This window comes from Clytia hemisphaerica, unplaced genomic scaffold, assembly GCF_902728285.1.
Source record: "Clytia hemisphaerica strain Z4C2 unplaced genomic scaffold, Clytia hemisphaerica genome assembly, whole genome shotgun sequence".
NCBI lineage: Eukaryota > Metazoa > Cnidaria > Hydrozoa > Leptothecata > Clytiidae > Clytia > Clytia hemisphaerica.
In genome coordinates, this window is record NW_027104076.1 from 104,402 (window position 1) to 125,656 (window position 21,255).

The 21,255-nt window shown below is 34.6% G+C and overlaps 1 long non-coding RNA gene across 2 annotated transcripts; it reads right to left on the minus strand.

Annotated features, from left to right (window-relative positions):
- Positions 1 to 677: 677 nt before the first annotated feature.
- LOC136812555 (uncharacterized) lies at positions 678 to 8,183 on the minus strand. 2 transcript variants are annotated; one of them, XR_010847366.1, is made up of 7 exons: positions 8,126 to 8,183; positions 6,765 to 6,846; positions 5,733 to 5,814; positions 4,707 to 4,788; positions 3,687 to 3,768; positions 2,658 to 2,739; positions 678 to 696 (listed from the first exon to the last, which is right to left on the minus strand). It is a non-coding gene; the product is annotated as an uncharacterized lncRNA (long non-coding RNA). The 2 variants fall into 2 exon arrangements; XR_010847365.1 differs by lacking the exon at positions 678 to 696 and adding an exon at positions 1,645 to 1,719.
- Positions 8,184 to 21,255: the final 13,072 nt, after the last annotated feature.

Below are 21,255 nucleotides of genomic sequence, written 5' to 3' on the forward strand. Positions count from 1 at the left end.
GCAAAAATGGCATATTTTGAAGTCAATCGAATTGGCTGTTTGATTGGTGGTCGTGCTTAATCAACATTCTTGCAGGAGCCTTATAATAGGACAGACAGGAACTAGTGGTCGTGCTAGTATTTTTGAAACCATTTTTAGATATTTTGATCCAACCAGAAGCTCTCTGGTAGGCTTTTATACTCTGCATGGCAAGTCCAATTGCTTTTTCCAGTTTAACTCGGTCGATTTAAGGATGTTTTATGCTTGGGCAATGTGAAGCCTTTTTTCTCTCGTCGAGCCTTTGAAATATTTTATTTGCAAAAAACGCATAAAGACTTGGTCGGATTAAAATTTTTCATTTTTTACAATTTTAAGTTTCTAAATCGAGATTTTCTCCATCGTTAGGTTATTTCTAGCCTCAAGAGATAACTTGATGCGTCAATGCATCAGAAACCTATTTGTATAAGGACAAGACATTTCGTTCCCAAAATATCTTACGTGAGCTCTACATTTGTTTAAAACTTTCCAGATTCTATAAGTGTTCTGAAAATTTCCAAGGAATGTTGAATGAAAATCGTATAATACTAGTTTTATTTCATAATTGGCAACTGAAAGTGCCTTAAACAGTTTTCATGCGTTGTAAATGGGTTTTTGTCAAGCTTTGTACCATTTTTAGTCCAACTCTACCATTTTAAATCACGTAACGTTGGAAACACTCTAAAATAGAAAACAAAAAAAGTGACGGAATTTTTTAAATTTTTTATAAAATTGACGTCAAATAAAAAATTTGTACTTGTAGAAAATTAAAAATGGAAAAAAAAGTCTGAAGTTGAAGACATGCTCTTGAAAACCGGTCAAAAATGTACTTTTTGCTAAAATTTTCATCATAATATTTGTAAGTCGACGTTTTTTTCTTTTGAATTTGCATTACCCAAGCATAGTAGATTCTAGATTTGGATGGAATGAGCCTTGACCGGTGGATACGCATGCGTTAAGAGTAAAAAGCTGTTTAAAAACTAAGGAAAACGCTGGTGCTTGCACCAGAACTAGACGAGGATAGTTCAGGAAAATCGAAAACTGCTTGAATGTTTGATTGGTGGTCGTGCTTAATCAACATTCTTGCATAAGCCATATAATAGGATAGACAAGAACTAGTGGTCGTGCTATTATTTTTGAAATTTTCTTTAGATATTTTGATCCAACCAGAAGCTCTCTGGTAGGCTTTTATACTCTGCATGGCAAGTCCGATTGCCGTTTCCACTTTTAACTCCGTCCATTTCAGGATGTTTTATGCTTGGGCAATGTGAAGCCTTTTTTCTATTGTCGAGCGTTTGAAATATTTTATTTGCAAAAAAACGCATAAAGACTTGGTCGGATTCAAAATTTTTCATTTTTAGGATTTTAAGTTTCTAAATCGAGATTTTCTCCATCGTTAGGCTGTTTCTAGCCTCAAGAGATAACTTGAAGCGTCAATGCATCAGAAACATATTTGTAAGGACAAGACATTTCGTTCCCAAAAGATCTTACGTGAGCTCTACATTTGTTTAAAATTTTCCAGATTCTATAAGTTTTTTCTCAAAATTTCCAAGGAAGGTTGAATGAAAATCGTATAATACTAGTTTTATTTCATAGTTGGGAACTGAAAGTGCCTTAAACAGTTTGTAAATGGGTTTTTGTCAAGCTTTTCTACCGTTTTTTGTCCAAGTCTACCATTTTAAATCACGTAACGTTGGAAACAATCTAAAATAGAAAATTAAAAAAAGTGACGGAATTTTTTTAATTTTTCAAAAATTGACGTCAAATAAAAAATTTGCACTTGTAGAAAATTAGAAATGGAAAAAAGTCTGAAGTTGAAGACATGCTCTGGAAAACTGGTCAAAAATATACTTGTTGCTAAAATTTTCAACATTATATTTGTAAGTCAACGTTCTTTTCTTTTGAATTTGCATTACCCAAGCATAGTAGATTCTAAATTTGAATGGAATTAACCTTGACCGGTGGATACGCATGCGTTAAGAGTAAAAAGCTGTTTAAAAAACAAAGGAAAACGCTGGTGCTTGCAACAAAACTAGACGAGGATAGTTCAGGAAAATCGAAAAATGCTTGAATGTTTGATTGGTGGTCGTGCTTAATCAACATTCTTGCATAAGCCTTATATTAGAATAGACAGGAACTAGTGGTCGTGCTAGTATTTTTGAAATCATTTTTAGATCCAACCAGAAGCTCTCTGGTAGGCTTTCATACTCTGCATGGCAAGTCCGATTGCCGTTTCCAGTTTAACTCGGTCGATTCAGGATGTTTTATGCTTGGGTAATTCGAAGCCTTTTTTCTCTCATCGAGCCTTTGAAATATTTTCTTTGCAAAAATGGTATATAGACTTGGTCGGAATGCAAAATTTTTAATTTTTTACGATTTGAAGTTTCAAAATCGAGATTTTCTCCGTCGTTAGGTTATTTCTAGCGTCAAGAGATAACTTGATGCGTCAATGCATCAGAAACCTATTTGTAAGGACAAGACATTTCATTCCCAAAACATCTTACGTGAGCTCTACATTTGTTTAAAATTTTCCAGATTCTATGAGTTTTCTTAAAATTTCCAAGCAATGTTGAACCAAAATCGTATAATACTAGTTTTATTTCATAATTGGGAACTGAAAGTGCCTTAAACGGTTTTCATACCTTGTAAATGGGTTTTTGTCAAGCTTTTCTACCATTTTTAGTCCAAGTCTACCATTTTAAATCACGTAACGTTGGAAACACTCTAAAATAGAAAATAAAAAAAAAGTGACGGAATTTTTTTAATTTTTCAAAAATTGACGTCAAATAAAAAATTTGCACTTGTAGAAAATTAGAAATGGAAAAAAAGTCTGAAGTTGAAGACATGCTCTGGAAAACTGGTCAAAAATATACTTGTTGCTAAAATTTTCAACATTATATTTGTAAGTCAACGTTCTTTTCTTTTGAATTTGCATTACCCAAGCATAGTAGATTCTAAATTTGAATGGAATTAACCTTGACCGGTGGATACGCATGCGTTAAGAGTAAAAAGCTGTTTAAAAAACTAAAGAAAACGCTGGTGCTTGCAACAAAACTAGACGAGGATAGTTCAGGAAAAATGAAAAATGCTTGAATGTTTGATTGGTGGTCGTGCTTAATCAACATTCTTGCATAAGCCTTATATTAGAATAGACAGGAACTAGTGGTCGTGCTAGTATTTTTGAAATCATTTTTAGATATTTTGATCCAACCAGAAGCTCTCTGGTAGGCTTTCATACTCTGCATGGCAAGTCCGATTGCCGTTTCCAGTTTAACTCGGTCGATTCAGGATGTTTTATGCTTGGGTAAAGCGAAGCCTTTTTTCTCTCATCGAGCCTTTGAAATATTTAATTTGCAAAAATGGTATAAAGACTTGGTCGGATTGAAAAATTTTCATTTTTTACGATTTGAAGTTTCAAAATCGAGATTTTCTCCATCGTTAGGTTATTTCTAGCCTCAAGAGATAACTTGGTGCGTCAATGCATCAGAAACCTATTGGTAAGGACAAGACATTTCATTCCCAAAACATCTTACGTGAGCTCTACATTTGTTTAAAATTTTCCAGATTCTATGAGTTTTCTTAAAATTTCCAAGCAATGTTGAACGAAAATCGTATAATACTAGTTTTATTTCATAATTGGGAACTGAAAGTGCCTTAAACGGTTTTCATACCTTGTAAATGGGTTTTTGTCAAGCTTTTCTACCATTTTTAGTCCAAGTCTACCATTTTAAATCACGTAACGTTGGAAACAATCTAAAATAGAAAATAAAAAAAAATGACGGAATTTTTTTAATTTTTCAAAAATTGATGTCAAATAAAAAATTTGCACTTGTAGAGGATTAGAAATGGAAAAAAAGTCTATAGTTGAAGACATGCTCTGGAAAACTGGTCAAAAATATACTTGTTGCTAAAATTTTCAACATTATATTTGTAAGTCAACGTTCTTTTCTTTTGAATTTGCATTACCCAAGCATAGTAGATTCTAAATTTGAATGGAATTAACCTTGACCGGTGGATACGCATGCGTTAAGAGTAAAAAGCTGTTTAAAAAACAAAGGAAAACGCTGGTGCTTGCAACAAACTTAGACGAGGATAGTTCAGGAAAATCGAAAAATGCTTGAATGTTTGATTGGTGGTCGTGCTTAATCAACATTCTTGCATAAGCCTTATATTAGAATAGACAGGAACTAGTGGTCGTGCTAGTATTTTTGAAATCATTTTTAGATCCAACCAGAAGCTCTCTGGTAGGCTTTCATACTCTGCATGGCAAGTCCGATTGCCGTTTCCAGTTTAACTCGGTCGATTCAGGATGTTTTATGCTTGGGTAATTCGAAGCCTTTTTTCTCTCATCGAGCCTTTGAAATATTTTCTTTGCAAAAATGGTATATAGACTTGGTCGGATTGAAAATTTTTCATTTTTTACGATTTGAAGTTTCAAAATCGAGATTTTCTCCATCGTTAGGTTATTTCTAGCCTCAAGAGATAACTTGGTGCGTCAATGAATCAGAAACCTATTTGTAAGGACAAGACATTTCATTCCCAAAACATCTTACGTGAGCTCTACATTTGTTTAAAATTTTCCAGATTCTATGAGTTTTCTTAAAATTTCCAAGCAATGTTGAACGAAAATCGTATAATACTAGTTTTATTTCATAATTGGGAACTGAAAGTGCCTTAAACGGTTTTCATACCTTGTAAATGGGTTTTTGTCAAGCTTTTCTACCATTTTTAGTCCAAGTCTACCATTTTAAATCACGTAACGTTGGAAACAATCTAAAATAGAAAATAAAAAAAAGTGACGGAATTTTTTCAATTTTTCAAAAATTGACGTCAAATAAAAAATTTGCACTTGTAGAAAATTAGAAATGGAAAAAAAGTCTGAAGTTGAAGACATGCTCTGGAAAACTGGTCAAAAATATACTTGTTGCTAAAATTTTCAACATTATATTTGTAAGTCAACGTTCTTTTCTTTTGAATTTGCATTACCCAAGCATAGTAGATTCTAAATTTGAATGGAATTAACCTTGACCGGTGGATACGCATGCGTTAAGAGTAAAAAGCTGTTTAAAAAACTAAAGAAAACGCTGGTGCTTGCAACAAAACTAGACGAGGATAGTTCAGGAAAAATGAAAAATGCTTGAATGTTTGATTGGTGGTCGTGCTTAATCAACATTCTTGCATAAGCCTTATATTAGAATAGACAGGAACTAGTGGTCGTGCTAGTATTTTTGAAATCATTTTTAGATATTTTGATCCAACCAGAAGCTCTCTGGTAGGCTTTCATACTCTGCATGGCAAGTCCGATTGCCGTTTCCAGTTTAACTCGGTCGATTCAGGATGTTTTATGCTTGGGTAATGCGAAGCCTTTTTTCTCTCATCGAGCCTTTGAAATATTTTCTTTGCAAAAATGGTATATAGACTTGGTCGGATTGAAAATTTTTCATTTTTTACGATTTGAAGTTTCAAAATCGAGATTTTCTCCATCGTTAGGTTATTTCTAGCCTCAAGAGATAACTTGATGCGTCAATGCATCAGAAACCTATTTGTAAGGACAAGACATTTCATTCCAAACATCTTACGTGAGCTCTACATTTGTTTAAAATTTTCCAGATTCTATGAGTTTTCTTAAAATTTCCAAGCAATGTTGAACGAAAATCGTATAATACTAGTTTTATTTCATAATTGGGAACTGAAAGTGCCTTAAACGGTTTTCATACCTTGTAAATGGGTTTTTGTCAAGCTTTTCTACCATTTTTAGTCCAAGTCTACCATTTTAAATCACGTAACGTTGGAAACAATCTAAAATAGAAAATAAAAAAAGTGACGGAACTTTTTTAATTTTTCAAAAATTGACGTCAAATAAAAAATTTGCACTTGTAGAAAATTAGAAATGGAAAAAAAGTCTAAAAGTTTGAAGACATGCTCTGGAAAACTGGTCAAAAATATACTTGTTGCTAAAATTTTCAACATTATATTTGTAAGTCAACGTTCTTTTCTTTTGAATTTGCATTACCCAAGCATAGTAGATTCTAAATTTGAATGGAATTAACCTTGACCGGTGGATACGCATGCGTTAAGAGTAAAAAGCTGTTTAAAAACTAAGGAAAACGCTGGCGCTTGCACCAAAACTAGACGAGGATAGTTCAGAAAAATCGAAAAATGCTTGAATGTTTGATTGGTGGTCGTGCTTAATCAACATTCTTGCATAAGCCTTATATTAGAATAGACAGGAACTAGTGGTCGTCCTAGTATTTTTGAAATAATTTTTAGATAGTTTGATCCAACCAGAAACTCTCTGGTAGGCTTTTATACTCTGCACGCCAAGTCCGATTGCCGTTTCCAGTTTAACTCGATCGATTTCAGGATGTTTTATGCTTGGGTAATGCGAAGCCTTTTTTTCTCTCATCGAGCCTTTGAAATATTTTATTTGCAAAAATGGTATATAGACTTGGTCGGATTGAAAATTTTTCATTTTTTACGATTTGAAGTTTCAAAATCGAGATTTTCTCCATCGTTAGGTTATTTCTAGCCTCAAGAGATAACTTGATGCGTCAATGCATCAGAAACCTATTTGTAAGGACAAGACATTTCATTCCCAAAACATCTTACGTGAGCTCTACATTTGTTTAAAATTTTCCAGATTCTAGAGTTTTCTTAAAATTTCCAAGCAATGTTGAATGAAAAATCGTATAATACTAGTTTTAGTTCATAATGGGAGACTGAAAGTGCCTCTTAAACGGTTTTCATACCTTGTAAATGGGTTTTTGTCAAGCTTTTCTACCTTTTTTAGTCCAAGTCTACCATTTTAAATCACGTAACGTTGGAAACAATCTAAAATAGAAAAATACCGGGTGACCCACGAAAAAGTTCAGACATTTCCCGACATCTTCAGGCCGAACAAATGTTTCAAAGTGCTTGGTGTTTTGATATTTAAAAAGTAGATATCCTAACTTAAAATTTCAGCTATCACTTTTTAAATTTGACCAACTTGTTCTCTACTTAAGAGCTTTTAAACTCAAAATTCACTTTTCGGAAAGTGTAAAAAACACGTAGACATGCTCTGGAAAACTGGTCAAAAATATACTTGTTGCTAAAATTTTCAACATTATATTTGTAAGTCAACGTTCTTTTCTTTTGAATTTGCATTACCCAAGCATAGTAGATTCTAAATTTGAATGGAATTAACCTTTACCGGTGGATATGCATGCGTTAAGAGTAAAAAGCTGTTTAAAAACTTAAAGAAAACGCTGGTGCTTGCAACAAAACTAGACGAGGATAGTTCAGGAAAATCGAAAAATGCTTGAATGTTTGATTGGTGGTCGTGCTTAATTTGTAAGGACAAGACATTTCATTCCCAAAAAATCTTACGTGAGCTCTAGATTTGTTTAAAATTTTCCAGATTCTATAAGTTTTCTTAAAATTTCGAAGGAATGTTGAATGAAAATCGTATAAGACTAGTTTTATTTCATAATTAGGGACTGAAAGTGTATTAAAACGGTTTTCATACCTTATAAATGGGTTTTTGTCAAGCTACAAAAAAGCTGCTTAAAAACTAAGGAAAACGCTGGTGCTTGCACCAAAACTAGACGAGGATAGTTCAGGGTAAATCGAAAAATGCTTGAATGTTTGATTGGTGGTCGTGCTTAATCAACATTCTTGCATAAGTCTTATATTAGGATAGACAGAAACTAGTGGTCGGGCTAGTATTTTTGAACTTTTTATTAGAAAATTTTTATTAGATATTTCGATCTAACCAGAAGCAACAACTTTGTGACATCATCAACCTTTTTGTAATGAAAAGACATTTCATTTCCTCTACGTTTGTTTAAAATTTTCCAGATTCTATAAGTTTTCTTAAAATTTCGAAGGAATGTTGAATGAAAATCGTATAAGACTAGTTTTATTTCATAATTAGGGACTGAAAGTGTATTAAAACGGTTTTCATACCTTATAAATGGGTTTTTGTCAAGCTACAATGCTCAAAACTGACCGAAAATTGAAGTTTCATATTCAAACTGGACGTTACAGGGAGAGATTCGCTCTACTTCATATCTCATGAAGGATACATCTGGAGGCTATGATCTTAAAAATATAAAAGAAAAATCAATACCTCATTGCCATTCATTGTTCTATTCAGCTTCGGATTCTTTCAGTTCCATTGTTCAAGACAATGGGATGTTCCTCCTGTTCACTTTCTCTGGATCCTCAATGAAGCCAGTCCTGGTTCTTTGAGTTAAGTAAAAAATATTTGGGTTTAGTTTTAATTCTCAAGTCCAGCGCTATGGGGTGATGAACCTTAGAAGGCATACGAAAGCGATGTGAAAATTGTGATCATTTTGGAAAATGTGTTGCCCAGACCTAGATTAACAAAGAGGTGCCCGAAGGGTAACTTTAAATTAATTCACTAGAGGATCAAATTTTGTGAAACTTTTGACTTTGTGGATGGCAAAAAAAACTTGTAAAATGATTACACTCTCAAAGCAATCAATTTTTATCAATTTTGAAGCATCTTTTCTTTTTTCAACTCAGTAATTTCGCTGACAAAAGAAAATTGCAATTTTTTCTCAGTCAAGCCGAAAATATGCCAAATTACAATGCTCGAAATCGACTGAAATCGACTCTTTGAGTTAGTAGTAGAAAATATTTGGGTATAGTTTGGGTTTTAATTCTCAAGTCCAGCGCTATAGGTGATTTCTCTAAGATTCATAGAGTAATAGTTTTGTAACCTTAAACAGGGTGTCTACGGATTTTTTTTCGGGATTTTCAAGTTTTCAAGGTTTTTTTGGTCATTTTTAAGTGTTTTTTCAAGCTTTTTTGGCAAAAACTTTGGCACTTTGCAAGGTTTTTTGAAACTCAGTTGACATGGCTCTTTACAGGAATTTTGTTTGTTTTTTTTCAGAATAGAGGACAGCAAATAAAATTTATTCGCTTTTGGTGCCCGGAGAATTACTTCCATAGTTAAATTCCTATCTCCCTCTCGAGAACAACACTACAAAGAAAAACAATCCACCTCCCTAGTCTTCCAACTGTAGAAATAAAGAATTAGAAGCAAAACGAATTGTTTACAGTGACCGAGGAGGCGCAACCATGGTTTGCGCCGACGAGAGAAAATTTTGATTTTGACTCTTTCAAATGGCTAAAAAACGCCTTGTTTTTGATTTTGTTTTTTACAAAAATCAATTTCCAAAAGAGTTGTTTTAAGGAATCTTCAAAATTTTATTGATGAATGGCCATTATTCCAAGACGCCCTGAAGCGATTTGAAAATTGGAGAACAGTCGATTTCTTAGGGCTCATGCAAACATAAAACTAGTGACAAAAACTCAGCTAATGATAAAAGAATATGCATTCGTTGCGACAGAATCGCAAAAGAAACAGGAAAATTTACTTATTCTTACTTTTCGAATGACTGGATAGTGCTTTTCAAGGTTTTTAACGATTTTTCAAGGTTTTCAAGGTTTTTCCCAGAAAATTGATAGTTTTCAAGGTTTTCAAGGTTGGGTGGTTCATTTTCAAGGTTTTCAAGGTTTTCAAGGTCCCGTAGACACCCTGTTAAAAGGAATTTAATAAAAAGGCACAAATTGTAATGATTTTGACGAAATTTGCTGCCCGGACCTAGATTGACAAAAAGGTACCCGGTGGTAAACTTCAAACTGTGGAACCAAAATGCCAAATTATGATTCTCAAAATTGAGTGAAAAATGAAGTTTCATATTAAAACTGGGCGTTAGAACAACCTTTGACGCACGGATATACATGACAACAGTCTTAAAAGAATTAGTAAAACCAGCTAGAGGTTATCCCATTAAAAATATCATATCAATTAAAAAATCAATACCTAATTGCCATTCATTGTTCTATTCAGTTTCATATTATTTTGGTTCAAACTGTTTGAGAGCTAATCGGTTACATCTGATGTTCCTTCTTTAATCGCTTTCTCTGGATCTTCAATGAAGCCAGTCCTGGTTCTTTGAGCTGAGTAGAAAGTATTTGTGTATAGTTTTGCACACAACGTGGGTTGAGATATCTTCATGGTGAGTATTTGCTCTTGCTGTTTGTTAACTTTTTTTCTTATTCCAAGGCTTCCACCGTTGACAGTTGGTGCAGACATGAAACGTGGATATGGAAAATAGGATTAATTACTGTAAACAAAAGAGCACAAGGCTATGTAGACTTATAATTAATTGCCTGATTGGGTGATTTCAATTTTTCTCAGTGATGGGGTAAAAATTACAAAAGGGATTTTCCCAAAAAAGAAAATCTAACTTTTACGAAAAAAGAAATTTTCCTGAAAAAACAGCTTCAGCAAATTTTTAGAGAACCTTGCCCTATGTCTTTTCGCAAACTAATAGAGTAATTTCGTCCTATTTTAGGCAGTTTTTAGCCCAAATCTACCCCAAAAAATTGGTAAATCGGGCTGCATCAAATTTTAGGTGTGTCATTTTGAATCATTGCGCAAAAATCAGAACAAACAAGCTGACGAATGGGCATCAGTTAATTACTAGGATCTTCAAGGTAGGTCTAAAAATGACATGACGAGGGGTGTCACTGTGGAGGCCTCAGATAACTTTATCGGAGTTGCAGGGAGGGCAGTACATAAAATGGGTTAGCTTTTACTTGACAAGTGAGCTTCAGCACTCGGTTCTTACATTGACATTTTATATTGTTTTCGTGCTGAAAGTCAAAAACTGTGATTTGAATATCTCGACTTACTGATTTCTAATTAGACTTATTAATTTCAATAAAGACGTACACGGTCTAAACTTGCAACATCTCAAGGAAAAAGAATTCTAAATATCAAGCATTACCATTTGGCAACAACTCCAGAGTCTGGCAGCAATCTATCAGAACAAATTGTTATGCATTATAGAGCATAGAGCATGAGCAAAAAGTAGCTGTTAATTGGGAATTGAACTGGGCATTGCTGTCAGCCTTGATAATACTTTGTTCAATGTTAAAGAGATCTTGAAGAATCAGTCAGAAGCCGTGGATAATCGTTGGTGGAAAACCACAAACTTGAGACCGAAATCAATCAATAATGAAACACTCAAAAGCAAAAGACTCAGCCTATCCAAACCAAAGCAAGATCTGACCTTTTCACCAGTGAACTAATGTAGCAATGTGGCATTCCATCAGAAGTCGATAGAAAAGGAAAGTATTGTACTCGTTTTTATGGTCAGAAATTGTCTTGGGCAGGTTATGACTTCAAGATTCCATTATTGAAGTATGTATGGGAAACTGTAGAGAGGTAGACCTGAACAAAGAAGGTCCATTTCAATTGTTATGTCTGAAGTGGTAAATTGAGAGAAATGATGGCTGTTTGAAGGTTTTAAATACTGCCAGTTAGATTATTATTTAGTCAGATTTGACATCTTATATCCCCTGAAGATTCACGTGTTAGCTTTCCATTAGTTGATATCTTAAAAAACTATTTGTAAGTATTTTAATTTTGTCTTGTAAAATCTATTTACAATAAATAAACCTGATCGTGCTCAGACATGAGGGTAAATTAATCCAAACATGGCAGACAAACCAACAAACCAACCAACCAACCATTGCCAACCAAACAATCTTGCCAACCAACAAACTGGAACACAGGAACAAAAGCAAATTTAATAATAAGCTAATACCACCACAGTTCAGAAGGATGCATGGAGACCAGTATGCAAGAGACATCTCGGAAAGGTACTACTCCTCTACACCCCTTTAAATATAATTGTAAGTGAAATCAGTGTAATGATATTGACATGTGTCTTTAATTATAATCATTTATTAGTCAATAATCAACCAATACACCAATGATTCTTATTGGTCGTAACATAAATTTATTTTGACAGCATGTCTATCATCAAATCGTATAAAGCATTGCAAGGGTAGTAAACTGTTGTGGATGGTATCTTATGTGGTATCTTTGTGGTATTTTTGCCATTTCTTCTTCTTGCCAAATCATTAATACACCATTATCAACAAAATGCGATTTCCTAGTTAAAATTTTTACAAAGTTATTGTTTTTCTCTTTTTTGTCACAATCTTTAGCCTCCTCCTCCATATAATAAAAATCTATTTCTGATAAAATCTATTTTTGATAAAAGTAAAATACCTATTTGAAATTTTGGAAAAAATTACAAATCTATGTTTTTTTTATTATTTTTTGTTACAATATGACCACCTCCTCCTTTTATACAAAATTATAAAATTAAAACAATTAAAACCATGTTAAAATTAGTCTACTCCTACTTAGAAAAGCTCAAACATGAAAATAAAGCAAACCAAAAAGCATCTTTGAAACAATAAAATACTTTGCAAGTTTTTGGACATTAATGATTAATGACAAGTAATTTAAAGTTAAAGCATAATATTGTTTCTAAAAAGATCAAATTTGTTTGAAGTAAATTTATATTTTTTAAATTTAATTTAGTTTTTCCTCTCTGTAATTTGTAAAATTCAGTTTTAATTATATGAAATGCCTATTATGTGAAATTTTAAAAAGAAAACTTACAAATTTACAATTATTTATTTTTTTGTTACAATGTAATGACCAGTACAGTATCTTATACAGTATTATAAAATAAAAAAATTGAGACATAAATTAATAATAATAAAAATTAGTCACTTGTAAATACTTAGAAAAGCTCAAACTTGAAAAAAAGTAAACGTCTAGATGGAACAAAAATATCTTTGGAAGGATCCCTGTAACAATAAAATGCCAAGTCTGTTTTGGTCATTAATGATAATTGACCGGTTATTTATAATTAGCATGATATCGTTTCTAGGATCAATGCAATTAACCATCGATTTGCTTACAAGCTCTGAAATTTAAATTCATTTGATGTAATTTTGTATCGTTCTAAAGGTTTTATTTGTACTCGTGTGTTCCTGTTTCATATCAGACACATGTTTCATATGAAGGCAGTGTCTCCCTATTGTTATATTGTGGTGAAAAAATCTAACCTTTTCAAAAGTACGATTTTAAAGCATATCTAACATTGAAGTAAAGTATTGATAAAAAATGAAGTACTAAAATTTAATAAAATGTGCAATGAACAAAATATAATATAAATTTTACAAGTAAGTTTCATTTATATTTTTATTGTTATTCTTTTTTCAATTATTTTTTATTTTGTTTTTTTTTTGTTTGTTTTTTTTTCCGTTTTTTTTTCTTTTTTCTCTTTGTCTTTTTCATTTTTTTTCATTTTCTTTTAATTTTTTTATATATTTATTTTCTCTTTTTTGGTAAATACTTATTAACAAATTGACAATTCAAAAGTAAAATCAACAATAATAAAAAAGACTAAAAAAACAAAAATTCAAGAAAATTAAATAAGTGAAAGCTGAGAACAAAAGAGGCAATTTTTGAATGAGGACCTGGCAAGTCATATTTTTATTTGGTTCCAATACTATGCAGAAAGTGGACTCACTCTAACAATATCCCTAATAACCTGTCCCTGCCAATATTTGCCAAAAAGATTGATTGAACAACCGTTTTTACCCAAAGCAACATAAATCCAAAGTAAAAGTTACAGGCCTCATCACCCTGCACACAAAACTGTAATGAGAAACATATCCAATAACATATTAAAAAGTCATGCGATGGCAATTCTGCCACCAATTTACAGAGCCTCCAAAGCCATTTGATTTAAGTTAATGAATGCAGAACTGTAAAGTACAGGATCTTTTATTTTCGCATAGAGTAGGCTTTTAAATCAAATGACTTTGAAATAAAATCCATCAACACTCTGCAACACCGCTATTTACAAAAATCCAAAAATCTAGTGTCCTATTTTCAGATCTGTTACGTTTACGCATGGGCTGTTTGATAAAAGTCCCTTGAGAGAGCAAGACATACAAAGATAGCGTGAATGGTTAATTACTTTTGTCCAATGCAGCTATTAAAATTACTTCTCTAGACATATCTTATCTGTTTTGGTTGATATTTAAAACTTGGAAGTATCGAAACAAATGAGTTGTTAAAGTTATTTAAAGGGGACGTCTGCTTTAGGATATCATTTTTGCCATTTTTTTAGAGAAGATAGCTACAATGAAAAAAAATTGATTGCAAAAAGAGCGAATAAAAAATCTTTTTTCTCTTCTGAGTTATTCATTTTTTAACTTGTTTAGGCTCTACGAGGGAGAAAACATACGAAGGAGAGTGAATTTATGACGTAGATTTAACATTAAGTGAAAAAACAATCCAGATATCAACAATTCCATGTTTTGACCAAATGTTAGAACCATTGACGGTATTAATGAAAGAAAAGGAGGCATTTCCTGCCTTACTTCAGAGATTGGGGAGAATTAAGAATAATAATAAGGTTGCCTAAAGGTTTTTTCCTCTTGACCAATTCTAGCAAAGAATATAGTTTCAATAGACCTTTTCGATTTTCGCCTTTCCATCCACCAGATTGAATTGTATCAGTTAAGACTTAAACTCCTATACCAGGATTAGAAACTAGGCTAGTCTTAACTCTTTTATCTTTCCCTTTGCAACAATACAATGCTGATAAGTTGACACAACACATTAACGAGTTATCCCTGTGTGAAATTTGTAGCAAAATCTGTGACAAAAACGAAAGTATTCTCCTTTGCAGACTTCTACCAATAGATTGCCACATTTTTACATCCCTTCAATTTGGCACACATGTCTTCTCAGTGCCTTGAGATAGATGGGCAGCTGTAAAATCTCACCCTTCATAACATCTTTTTCATTTGTTTCAATCAGTTATCTTAAGGTGTAGACTATTTCTTATTTTCGATTTTCTGAAGAACAAAAAAGCGGGAATTCGATGCGAGAATTAGATTGTCAATAAAGAGCCGTAAAAAATTGTAGAATAAAATCTTAAATATTTTCATTTCGAAGAATTGGTGCAAAAAAGTTAAACAGAGAAGTTTTGATTTTTTTTGGTTTAATTGAAAGGGAGGTCGTCAGTAGTCCGACACTTTCTAGTCCGACAGTAAAAATGCCCGACGTTGGATTTGACAAACGCGTCAGTATTCCGACAACAATTTTTTCCGACAACGAGTCAGAAAACATATAAAACGAAATATGAATCGCCGAAGAAGAGGCACATCTTTTATAAGCAACCGCGCACGTATAAAAATCTAAAGTTCCGACTCTGTGGTTGGGCCCCTAAACCTGACTTTTCTCAAATTTTGGGAAGCTTATTAGGATTAGACTTTCAAGAGTCAAGAAATTGGATTTAGAATTAGCTGTTTTTACAACCCTTCTTTGGGGGAGGGCTGGAGTTAAAGCTTGTGATTTACAACCCTTATAGCATAATTCTGAGCATGCAAAAAAAGGACATTTAAAGGCGGTGCATTCTTTTTGCTATAAATTATCTTTACGCAAATCTCTGTGAAAAACCCTTATTCAACATTCGACACTCTAAAATCTTTCGTTTTCGGACAAAAGTGACGTCGGAAAAAAAGACCTCTAAATTGTAAATCTATTTTATAGATTTGGACTATTTTACTGTCGGACTAGAAAGTGTCGGACTAGAAAGTGTCGGACTAGTGACATGCACCCAATTGAAATGGGGGATTTGGAAAATTTTCTATGTTTCGTTTTTTGCACAAACCCTAGCCTGGATATCCAGGCTGTAAACTATTTCACAGTTTAATTTTTTGATATTTTATGTTCTGGTTTACAGCAGGGTCTCCCTATAGCGTTTTACATGCTCATATGAGAATGCAGTCTGCTTGCTAAACAATTCTGTAACAAAAATAGGATAATCCTACACCTGCTATTAAAGATACAGCTTTCTGTCAAATGAAAACATGAAAAATAAGAAAACAGAGGCAAGTTAATTTTCCAAGAAAATATGGTCATGACAGTATAGACCTAACTCTTCACACAAAAATTACGGGAAACGCATGTTTGGACTTTGTACCCTATGCTGCACTCAAGCACTTAAGCCAAAGTCCCGCAAACACGGGACAAAAATCAGTTTTTTGAAGTTTGCAAAAAACGCCACATAGAAGATCTTTCAAATTCAGTACCGTGAGAGGTCCTAAAGCCGACAGCCCAGCCTAAAGCCGATGGGGTCTTTCAAAGATAAAAACAAACCTTTCGCTGTGACGCAACGAAGATACCAAAGTGTCAACTAAACTGAGAGATTTGATACATTGAACCAATTGAACCAAATAACAATGATTGCTTCTTATAACAAAACATATTTTTTTATTGCAATATGCACAACGTCATAAATGACAACAGTAGTTGTTAATCTCTACCTTATAGATGAATAATACAAAGTGATAAACAATAATATATGATAGCCAGTGGGGCTTTATGTGTAATCTGTAAATGGTAAACGTTCATATTGATTCTTGTGTTGGTTCAAGTTGGATTGTGTTCATCAAGTCTTCTGTTGGGAAGACTTATTATATTGGTTTATATTGCATCCGGTCAAGCAAGGATCAGCAATCACTAGGTTGGTAAATACCTATTTAACATTTGGTAGCAGAGGGAACAACGATCCACTATGGCAAACAAGAATGATATCAAAGCCCCGCCGGCATTGAAGGAGGATGTTCCTTACGAAAACTGGAAGAAGGAAATAACCATTTGGCAGCTCTTCACTTCGTTGGAGAAGAAGAAGCAGGGCTTGGCAATTTTATTATCTCTTGAAGGCAAAGCAAGGGAAGCTGCGCTGGAGTTAGAGGTGGACGAGTTAAATAAAGATGATGGTGTGAGCAAGGTGCTTGCACAACTAGATAAACTGTATCTCAAAGATAAGCTGCAACTCTCGTTTCAAGCATATGACAGTTTTCGGAAGTTTAAACGACCCAATGATATGCCAATTGCAGATTTTGTTGTCGAGTTTGAACGCCTGTACAACAAAGCCAAAGCTTACGAAATGATTCTTCCTGATGGTATCTTAGCGTACGAGTTCCTCAATAATGCAAACATCTCAGATTCACACGAAAAGTTAATTAGAGCAACAATGACTGAGCTATCTTACAATTCAATGAAAGACCAACTACGCAAGGTTTTTGGAGATTTGAGCCTCTCGGTATCTTCAAACAAGAGCAAGGATGTAGGTGCTGTAAACAATCAGGTGAAGTTTGAGTCGCGAGATGAGATGACATTTGAGACAACAAGCAGAGACGAGGAAGCAGAAGAAGTTTACTATGGAAATTACCGTGATAGATCAAATCGTGGTGGAAGATCTCGACCTAATCGTGGACGATTCAATTTTAGAGGTAGAGGAGGTCGTGGACAGCATGGTGGTGCGGAAAGAAGACATCAAGATGGAAAACCAAGACGAAACCCATCTGGACCAGACGGTGCTCCTTCAACTTGTATGGTTTGTGGATCAGTGTTTCATTGGGCCAGGGATTGTCCTGATTCATATGACAATCTAATGAAGCACAAGAACAAGAGCAAAGAAGATGACGAGATAGCCTTATTTAGTGACACTTTAAAGCAGTTTGTGGGAGAAACCCTTGGCACAGCAGTGTTGGACTCTGGATGTACAAAGAATGTATGTGGAAAAACGTGGCTTGGATGCTATCTAGAGACACTGGACAAAAATCAACTATCAACTGTGAAGGAATTCAAAAGCAGCACAAGCTTCAAGTTTGGCAATGGAGATAGTGTGGAATCCTTGAAGAAAGTAAAGGTACCAGCATACATTGGAGGAAAGAATGTATTTATCGAAACTGATGTCATCGATGGAGACTTACCTTTACTTTTGAGCAAAGATGCCATGAAAAAGGCTGAAATGAATATTGATTTCATCCACGACAACGTCACAATTTTTGGACAAACTCAAAAGCTTATGTTCACTTCCTCTGGTCACTATTGCATCCCACTCGGATATTGCACAAATGATCTCAACAGCAACAGAAAATCTGAATGCGATAGTTTGGCTTTATTTGGTTCTACAAACTCAGTAGAAGAGAAGAAAGGAATGATGCAAAAACTACACAGACAGTTTAGTCATGCGCCCTATCACCGAATCAAAAGTCTTTTGAAAGATGCTGGCGTTGATGATCAAGAAAATATTGACGTTCTGAAAAAGGTGTGCGAGTCTTGCAAGATATGTCAAGTGTACAAAAAGACACCCCAAAGACCTGTTGTTGGTTTGTCGATGGCACATCACTTAAACGAAACTGTTGCTATGGACTTGAAGGAGTGGAAAGAAGGATCCTCTAAAACATGGTTTTTGCATCTAGTTGATCATGCAACTCGGTACAGTGCATCATCGGTCATCAAGAGCAAGAAGAAAGAAGTTATCGTTGGACAGTTATTTGACATCTGGATAAAGATTTTTGGTTACCCAAATAAGTTTCTTGTTGACAATGGGGGTGAGTTCGACAATCAAGAGTTCCAAGATTTTTGTGAAAATCTCAATATCAAAATCAAGACTACAGCTGCTGAAAGCCCATGGAGCAATGGATTGGTTGAGCGACATAATGGAATCATTGGAGAGAATGTTACCAAGATTGTGAGGGATGTAGATTGTGAATTACGAATCGCATTATCGTGGGCAGTTAGCGCAAAGAATGCATTACACAATATCCATGGTTTCAGTCCTAATCAGCTTGTTTTTGGTAGAAATCCGAATTTCCCATCAGTACTTACCGACAAACTACCTGCGCTTGAAGGAAAGACAACAAGTGAAGTCGTACGTGACAACTTAAACGCCATGCACTCAGCAAGAAAGGCCTTTGTAGCTTCTGAAGCATCAGAGAAGATTCGAAGAGCTCTGCGACACAATGTTGGAAGTTCTGTGGATGTGAAATATGTCACTCAGGACTCTGTGTATTACAAAAGGAAAAATGATCCAAAATGGAAAGGTCCGGGTACAGTAATTGGGCAAGATGGTCAACAGGTGTTGGTTAAACATGGAAGTGTGTATGTGCGTGTACACCCTTGTCGACTCATGCTCGAGAAGTCAGAAGTTCAATACAACCCACCAAGAAATCAGGAGGATGTACCAAATCCAGATGCACCATCAACTCCTAGACAGCTCCCTCAAGGTGTGGACAGCGATTCCGATGATGATGACACACAAGAAATAACACCGACAAACAATGTTGAGCAACAAACTGAAGAGAATGGTATCGCTAGATCAGTAGCTGGACAAATGCAAGATAGTGTGGTACAGAAAAATGTCACACTACCGAAACCAAAACAAAAAGTTAAATATCTTCCAAGGGATGATACCAATTGGAAAACTGTAGAAGTCATTTCTCGGGCTGGTAAAGCAAATGGAAAATACAAACATTGGCTCAATATTAAAAATGAAGACAATACAGTCGAGTGCATTGATTGGAAGAACAGTGTTCAAGAATGGCATCCAAATGAATCAAGTGGTGAGGAGGCTAATGGCATAAATGGTGCAATAATTGAGGATTCCCAAGAAGCTGAAACCGTCTTTTACTCTGTCAACGGAATGGATGTTAACCCAGTTTTGCTGAACGAATCTAAAGAAAAAGAGCTGGCAAATTGGAGAAGAAACAACGTTTACCAAGAAGTTCCCGATGCTGGACAAAAGTGTGTGTCAACAAGATGGGTGTTCACTGAAAAGTTTATTGATGGAAAGAAATCAATCAAATCTAGATTAGTGGCAAGAGGGTTTGAAGAAGACAGCTCGTTTCAAGTCAATTCACCAACCTGTAGTAAAGAAGCTTTGAGACTTGCTTCAACCTTGATGATGACAAATGGATGGAAATGTAACAGCATCGATGTTCGTGCAGCCTTTCTCCAAGGCAAACAAATCGATAGGGATGTGTTCATTAAGCCCCCACCAGAAGTTGAAAACAAAAACATCTGGAAACTGAATGTTTGTGTGTATGGACTATCAGATGCACCAAGAGCATGGTACCTTCGTGTCAAAGAGGTTTTGGCCTCACTTGGGGCTCGATGTTGCAAACACGATGCAGGATTATTCTACTCTCACAAAAATGGAAGTCTACAAGGGATAATTGTCATTCATGTAGACGATTTCTTCTGGGGTGGCACCATGGATTTTGTGCAGAAAGTTATCCAACCATTCAAACAAACGTTCGAGATTGGAACAGAAGAAACTGGTTCGTTCAAGTATCTTGGACTCAATATCACACAGACAAAGAATGGAATCCAAATTGAACAAACACGATACTGTCAATCAATAAAGCCTATTCCTGTCAGCAAAGAGAGAAAAACCCAAAGGAATCTACCACTAGGAAGTGGTGAAACAAAGCAGCTACGTATGCTGGTTGGTCAGATGAATTGGGCTGCTACGCAAACCAGACCAGATATTTTGTTTGATTGCTGTGAACTTGCATCAAAGATGAAGAATGCTACTGTAGCCGACATCCTAGATGCTAATAAAGTGTTGAAGAAATTGCAAAATGATGTCATGATCAAGCTCCCACCATTGAAAGACATCAATCACCTAAAATTTGTTGTGCATTCTGATGCATCCTATGCCAACCTTAATGATGGAGGATCACAAGGAGGCTATATCATACTGCTATCAGACGATATCTCAAAGAAACTGTCACCAATTGCTTGGCAGTCAAAGAGGATCAAAAGAGTGGTAAAGAGCACTCTTGCAGCTGAAATGCTGGCACTTGTAGAAGCAGCTGAATCGTGCTATTGGCTCCAAAGCATTCTCAATGAGGTTTTGGGAACTGAAGGTTGTAGAATTGAGTGTTATATTGACAGTCAATCACTGTATAATGCTGCTAATTCAACAACGTCGTTGTCTGATAAAAGACTACGAGTTGACGTTGCAATCATTCGTGAAATGTTGCAAAATAATGAGATTTCAAAACTTGTTTGGGTTCCCTCAAAATCTTCTTTTATGAAAAACAACCAACAAAAATGAGTAAAAAAAAAAAAAGAAAAAAAAGAAGAGATATGAAGAGAAGAAACGAAACGAAATGGTAAATATTCAAAGATGTATATAATGTATATATTGAAAACTTTGTCGTTCAACTATCCTGCTCAGACACGGTAGAACCTGCACTTTGCAGGGGGTCACCAGGGATGGGAACGAAATTGATTTTGTTGGTTGAATATGACTTTGTCAAAAATACAAAAAGACAAAGAAAGGGGAGATTGTTAATCTCTACCTTATAGATGAATAATACAAAGTGATAAACAATAATATATGATAGCCAGTGGGGCTTTATGTGTAATCTGTAAATGGTAAACGTTCATATTGATTCTTGTGTTGGTTCAAGTTGGATTGTGTTCATCAAGTCTTCTGTTGGGAAGACTTATTATATTGGTTTATATTGCATCCGGTC